The following is an 8198-nucleotide window of genomic DNA, read 5'->3' as shown; positions in this document are numbered from 1 at the left end:
AATTTTGGATGGATTTCTTTGCAGATTTTGCAAGTGAGGCTGGACTACATTTGTTTTGTGGAGATTTCCTCGACAAAAGTTTGATTCAATTCTGTTTCATGAAATTAATACAGGTATGTTGGCATGAAATATACATGACGTATCTTGATATTTGTATTCTGTTTTTAATACATGTACTTATAAAGAGAAGATTTCGTCATGTTTCATCTTAATATCGGCGATGAGTTTGAAGTTGACGCCATAACTATGCCACGTAAGATGGCTTGCTCGTCAGCTATTTTTATGTCTGAATCGCAAAAGTATACAAAAGCGATACTCCATTCTTATAATAAATTCCGGAACAAGTCTACGTATATATTATTCTAGCTACCTTAAGATGTTCAAAAATGGCGGTCTTTCCGCTTTCTGGACAACCATAATGCTGGCAATTTAAATATTGACCTTTTGAACATATTTTATATCAATTTATTATATTTTTTTTAGGAAGAGCTAGATACATTGGCTGCAACATGGAACACGCACAGAATCGCATCAAGGACCAATGCTGTCCGCGGAGGAAACCGTCCATTGATGATGTATACCCTCCCGGAATTATACAATGTCGACGATAGACTCTGTCCAGTTGATGAAGATGAAATTGAAATGTGTGCAGAGGAGACATCTCCAAAACCTACCGTTCCCTGTGATGAGACCGTAGCAGAACTGTGTTGTGATATTATGAAAGAATATGGGTTTGTGTCTCAAAATGATGCAACAGGGGCCAAACAATTATACCAAGATTTGAGGGGGATCGTGCGCTCGCTATTGTAGAGCATCACTCCAGCTTAAGATAATTCATATTCTTTACAAGGGTTTTTTTTTGTGAAAACACTTTTTTCAACAACTATTAAAAAAGGACGAAAAACAGATGAATAACTGAATATGTCAGATTGATGGTAGATCTAGTTTTGTCTGTCGCTAAATTCAACTTTTTTCCAGCATCATCCGTTTTCACAACACGAATGAATATAAGTTTGGATTAAGAATGTCGGAGTAACTAAATTAAATTTTATAATGAAAATCGCTAGATGTATAGATGTAATTTAACAAATGACAAAATAAATCTTGTTAAGCTGATTTTGCTTTTACATTACATTACTAGTTTACATTGAGTATATTGAGAACAATATTTGCCCAAACAATCATTTCAATATTTTATATAGAGAAATCTCAATGACCTCTAAAGCATTCTGAGTTTTGAACTCACTCTAAACATATACTGAACTTAAATATCTTTCTTTAATTAAAAGGATATACCAACATATCAATAGATTCGAAATTCGAAATTAATGATAATATGAGGCCAAAACATGAACAAATGAAAAACTGCATTGACGTACTAAAAGAGGGAAGAATTTCAGAAACACGTGTAGGCTTGAGAAGAGTAAGAGTACACGCATGTCAAAGTTCATCCAATGTGTCTGACTTAAATTGCACAGGGGAATGTCCCACTTCCGGACGAGTTAAATCCCATTAACTATGAACTTCCATAACGTGCAACTAAAATAGTGTTCTTGAGTATGCTTCTTTCGGAAAATTGGATCAAATGTTTCTTGCAAGTTTTTTATAGGTTCGAATGGTTTAAATAAGTTATTTGATATTTAGATTTTTCTGTAAGGTTTTTAAATTTATTAAAACCTTGTCATATGATTAAGGGAACAAACACTTGCTCGACTGGATAGGGTCGATCGCCGGCGACCGGGTAGATCGGGTGGTAGAGCGTACGATCTGGCCGTGCATTTCTCCGCTCTTGTTACATTTGGTGCCTGTGACCAAAACTTGTTCCAAGCGAGATAAAGTACTTGACAAGGGGATACTCGATCCTGGGTTGTGTGTTGGGTCTTCTGGGGCGAAGACTTAAAATAGGGAGGGAGGAGTCTAATGGAACTGGACCGGGTCGATTGCCGGCGACCAATTGGTAGAGCATCCTTCTAGTGTTCAGAGGGTTCCGGGTTCGAACCCCGGTCTGGCCGTGCATTTTTATGCTCGTGATATACACATAATTTTTTTCACAATGGTTCCAGCAATCTACCTTCTTTTATGCTATAAAGAGAAACACACTAACACATAATTTAAAGTTTTTCTTCTCCTTTATTTAATGAAAAAAAATGACAACGAAAATGAAAAATCATTATTCTTCATTACTAAGTGAAACACCATGCACAATTCAACAGTTCTAATAGAGCACCTGGTCCTATTAAGTACGAAAAAACCTATACGGTACATCTGCACATACTTATTATGCCATATAATCTTCAGAAACAGCAAACAGGGATCCGATTCCTAATGAAAATGAAAAAGATAATCATAGACTTTGTATCTGTGTATTTCCATATGACTACTAATTAGATGCGTCGATTAAAACCATCAATACATAACACTGTGTGGTATAATTTTGGAAACTATACTTAGTAAGAACAAGAAAATATCTCATTTTCTTCTGGGTTTTGAGACAACAAAAATCACTTACCGGTACCAGAACTCTAAAACGATACAGATTAATACTTTTTTTTATGTTATCACGTGAGTACTTCTCAGGTACATGTATAATGTTCAATGTACATATTGGTAGTGTACATGTATATGTGTACTGCATACATATTGTACGTCACACTACCTACTCCAAGACGTAAGATAACGCCTAGATTATGTCCATTATCCAAATGTTGGCATTCAGAACACACATAAACTCTGTCCTGAATCGTGAAAAGTTTTCGTAAAATTTTGGCAATTCTAATAAGCATGAACAGGTATGAGCTACTGGGCGTCTAGCCAACCCAACGACATTCACAAAAGCAACTTCAATTTTCTTGCAGATTAACAAGTCCGACCCGGTACAAAAGCGTAGAAACTTCTTCAGTGAAACATAGTCCAGTTCCCGGATAAATCTCTTGAGATGATTAGAGACTGCGATTTCATCAGACGACATTGCTACCGGAAATACAAGATAATTCAGAACTCTCTTTGGCGTGGGCAGTAGGGCAGAGTATAGCGAATCCAACTTCTCTTCAGTTAAATGCATCTGCTTCAGATAAGGACACCAACAGTCTATTTTGATGCCTGGATCAGCTCTTTATGGGCTATCTCATTTACAAGTTTCTCAAGATTTTCTTGTTTTGGGATAATTTTCACTTCATGTTGTTCAAGAATGTCTAACAATTCTTCGTTATCGACAGCTTGTATGTCATCTAGAGCAGCCTTCATTGTACGAGCGTCGGTTTCTGGAATGTACGAGAAGAAAGCATCTTTCATGTCACTCTTCACGTTGTTGTACATACACTGTTGGAAAAAAACAGCTGAAATTTGCACCGGAAAATAGCCGCTAGCTTTCCACCCAAATACAATAATCTTTGCTACACATTGCCATACAGTTTCGCCAAAATCATGGCGGATGCAAGGAACTTTGGAGTTATTTCCCACGGTGCACTCTTCATAAAATGATTCCCAAAATTCGCACAACACGTCTCTAGTCACCCCGCCTCCATCTTCAGCGACTTCAGGCATACCATTTGGGAGCAGCATTTCTACAGAAACAATGTCCCGAAAAGGATCAATGTCCTTAAAACCTGCGATAAGTTCTTTTAACACTTGTCCTCTGTGTAATTTTAATGCATGGTTCACCGGAGAAGTACCGTTATCAACATTCTCGATCTGGTCTGCTTCTTCTATTCCTGCTAGCCTGATAGCTGTAGATAACAGATCATTTGATTGTCGATCATTTTCCAAGGGTAAAGGGGTAGTTGCATCATAAAGGTCTGGGAGAGAGTCATCATCTGACTCTCTGTTTGTGTTTGATCCTTCATCAACGATCGGCATGCTGATGCTTTCCACATCGCGATCTCTATCTGTTTCGTCTTTGCACGTGGTGGCAAAATAAAACCTCAGTAAGGGCATTTTTGTTTCCTCATACATTTCTTTCACTGTTCTATCATCCCGCACACTTCTGTCTCTAAAATCCCAAACATCACAGAGAAAATCAGAAATGTGACCTTTTGTTGATACCCCATCAGGGAAAAACAGCCTCTTTCCTTCTTCTAGAATGTCCCGTTTTGTCGCATCTTTTCTTATGTTTACTCGTCGCGTTCCGCCGCCTTTCTTTTGCCTTACTTGTAAACTGCCAGTTTTGGTTTTGTGAATCCATCCAATCTCAATACGCCTGGTGGCTTTTTCTGCGTTACGATTGCCAAACTGTCTCTTTGTTTTCCGCATTTCGTCTTCGTCGGATGATGATTGTTCTTGTCTCCTCTTTCTGCCCTTTCGTTTTACTTCTATTTTCTCCTTCAATACCTCTAGCAGTTTCCTTCGTCGCGTAACGTGATTGTTTACTTGTTTAGTCCTTTGTAGAAACTGTCGGACCTTTAACCTGTTACCGTGGAGGGGCACATATTTTGACAGATCTTCATCAGTCATAATGGATATCAGATCCGGAGTTATCTGAAATACAATAAAACAATTAGCATTGTAAGACTTTTTTTTTAGTAATTCACACTCAAGATGATTATTGAACATAGTGAATTTTAATACTACATTGATGCTTTATTTTAGATAAACCTCTTTTTTATTCTGTTACTGAATTGCAAGTGGGTTAGTACTTTGAATAGTGCGGTTTTGATGAAGAAACAAGATGAATGTAAAATCCTGCCAGATAGTGAAGTGTACATTCACTTGAATTTGTTCTTAATGAGTGTTAAAGCAAACATCCATACATTTGAATTGTTAAAAACTTGCTATTTGTTTTCACTGGATAATGTTCATCAGAGAAAAGATAAACAAGGCATCGCAAGCTATACAAATCCCCTCGCGCCCCCTTATGTTTAAGAACACATCCCTTATGTTGCAAATAACAGTGTCTTGTTACGTTACATACACCAACTCGTTGAAGGTATTCTAATTGGTATGAAGTTTGATCAAAATCCATTGAGAAATGAAGTCGCAAGAGCCACAGTAAATATTTTCTATAAAAAGTAACATTGACCTTGCGGTTGACCTTTGCATGATACCTAACCAATATATGAAGTTTGATCAAACCCCGTCGAGAAATGAAGTTGCTAGAGTCATGACAACTATTTTCTATAAATAGCAACTGTGACCTTACCGTTGACCTTGGGATGTTGAAACTCAAACTTGTTCAAAGTACCCTGATAATTAATCAATATATGAAGTTTGATCAAACCCCGTCGAGAAATAGAATTGCTAGAGTCATGACAACTATTTTCTATAAATAGCAACTGTGACCTTGCCGTTGACCTTGGCATCTTGAAACACGAACTTGTTCAAGGTATTCTGATACTTAATCAATATATGAAGTTTGATCAAAATCCATTGAGAAATGAAGTCCCTAGAGTCGCCGCGAGGGCATAATAAGACTTTGTCCTTTTGTCTCATAACCTTTTTATCTAATTTTCATGTAGAAATGTTTACAAATACTCTGCTTATCAGACAGAACTAAATACGTCCATATGGATACCTTTGAAATAGGGCCAAAGTCATTCATTTAACCTAACTTATTAACCTTCAATCCAGTATGCTTCAGAACCAATGCTGTATCAAAATGTTGGGCCGTAAGGTTATTGAAAAGTTATTCAAGGATTTTAACACATTTGTCCTTGTGTGACTAAGAAAGTGGTTGAAGGTGATTGATTTGAACAAACTATCAGCCCTTCGTCCGAACATGCTACAGAGCCATTATCAGTATTGGTTTTAAGAAGAGGTCGTTTGAAGGGAAAAGATGGAAAATCGGACGGACGGACGGAAGTCAAACCACAATATAAAATAACTTCCTCTTCGATCAAGTGGCTTTAAAACCTAAATAATGAGCTTGTCCCTCCGTCCGCGATATGTATTGAAATCCTGGTCAGGAAAGAGTCTAAAATTAGCAAAGATGCATGTGGTAACCTCTATCTTGAGGTACCTGACTGGATAGTATAGCATTCAACACGTTTTGATTGTATATTACCATTTGCAATAATCATTTTACCTGTTCCTTTTGCATTTCTGTGATGACCTCATTAGAGGTTATTGTTTGTTCCCTGATGAATTCCCAGAAATTGGACTCCGCCATTGTCAGGACCTTCTTTGAAAATAAATCGTTGATTTTGAGTGCATGTACTAATATACTCGGAAACTCGTAAAAACGACTTTTTTCTCGTAAAAACGACTTTTTTCTCGTAATAACGACTTTCGAAACTCGTAATTACCCATTTTTTTTTCGTAATAACGACTTTTTTTCTCGTAATAACGACTTGTAAAACTCGTTATAACGACCTTTTCCTCGTAATAACGACTTGTAAAACTCGTTATAACGACATTTTTCTCGTAATAACGACTTGTAAAACTCGTTATAACGACCTTTTTCTCGTAATAACGACTTGTAAAACTCGTTATAACGACATTTTTATCGTAATAACGACATTTTTTCTCGAAATAACGAGAAATTAAAAATATTCTCTGACTTTCATATGACCTCAGGCGGCTTTCGTAAGTTCAAGTGATGTAATGTGTGTGTTTGTTTCTGGATCACTGTAATCTATCTTAAGCATCCCTGTGATTTCATGATGTCATCAGAAACGGATTTGCACATGTCCCGGCGATACACATGTCGATCATTTCTGGTGAGCAAAATTGAGGTCGGATCTGTGGATATTTTTTTTCGAAAAATACTGGCCTTTGAGTGATCAGGTTTTTAAATAAATGATATAGTATGAACACATTTCAAATCATTTATGTATTTGGTTGGTAGCAATTCGTTGACAAAGCGTAACGCGCGAGAAATGATTCTTCTGGGGTCCAAAACTAATGCGCCAAGGATACGTCTCTTTTCAAATCCTAGTATGTATTGGCAAGATATTAACACAACGGTTAGAAAAATGACCGCGTCCTGCGCTAAAATATTAAATCCGACAAGCCATTCGTGGGTAGTGGGTATACACGTTTAAAAATATTCGGGACGAAGTTAGATTTGTTGGAGAGGAGATATATATATTACAGCAGAGACGAATCCCATTTATTTATACGTGTATATATGTATGTCAGGCGACGGAGGTACCTCAGGTAAATTCAAATTTACTAACATCTAAAATCGTATTTATAATGAAAGGTAAACATGATAATTTTACTGTGGTATATTCGGTCATGTGTCATAGTGTTCAGGAGTGACCCCAGAGCCAATCGCTGATTGGTCGACACGTTTATAATGGTGGGATAGCCAGGTGATACACATTTTGTACGTCTGTTTCGGCTCATTGACTATAACCGGACAATTTGGAACACGTCAACATTTTCAACTGATCTGTCGACGTAGAGAGTGTGTTAGATTCTAAAAAGGAAGATTTTTCCCCAACACTCAACGAGGTGGCTGTCGATTATGTCAACGTTGTTGCATGCTTTCATTTTGATCTTGTGCCTTGTTCCGAGAATACATGGGAATGACACAACAGGTAATTTTTTATTCACACTAAAGACGGCAAGAGCCCTTATGGAGAATTTTTAAAGATAAAATGATACTCCTGCTGTGTGATGTAAATTTTAATTCATACAATTACAAATTGTGAGTTTAAATGATCACGTACGCAAGTAATATTGACGCGCTCTTCGGGATGGGTCAGGTGTGTACCAGGTGAGAACTCGACACCAATGATCAAGCTCACGAGATTGTGACATCATGATTTCTTTGGTTTTAATTTATAGATAAATGAAATGTTTGTTCAGGAGAGTCTTTTCCATACTGAGTGTTTCACGAAATTTTTGATAAACGCAACAGAGCATGTTATTTATAGCCAAAGTAATCTCTATAATGGCCGACATTTTACAAGGAGTTGCCTCGCCTGGAACACAATAATACATCCTGGTTTAGGTGGATTTTTTTTTGGTGTGACGAGATGTGAGAGATCGAATTAAAGAGTACTGTATGAAAGACACACGACTAAACAGCACCTTTTCATGCAAATTTAGAATTAGATAGAGCCAGAGACGTATATGTGTGATATATACGTCTCTAATAGAGCTAAACAATGAAGAAAACTGCACCATATAAATCTGTTTCATCATTCTAAGACTTGTCGCTGATCAATTAAGGCTCCGAATTATGAATTCTGGAAGGCAACTGATAAAAATCAAAGTGATCAAAAGAAATATCGAAATTTAGATTGGGAGGTGCACAA

The sequence above is a fragment of the Ylistrum balloti genome, unplaced genomic scaffold, assembly GCF_031769215.1.
Source record: "Ylistrum balloti isolate Yb309-2 unplaced genomic scaffold, AGI_CSIRO_Ybal_v1 Utg371016, whole genome shotgun sequence".
Lineage (NCBI taxonomy): Eukaryota > Metazoa > Mollusca > Bivalvia > Pectinida > Pectinidae > Ylistrum > Ylistrum balloti.
The sequence above is the reverse complement of the archived record's forward strand: the minus strand, read 5'-3'. Positions refer to the sequence as shown.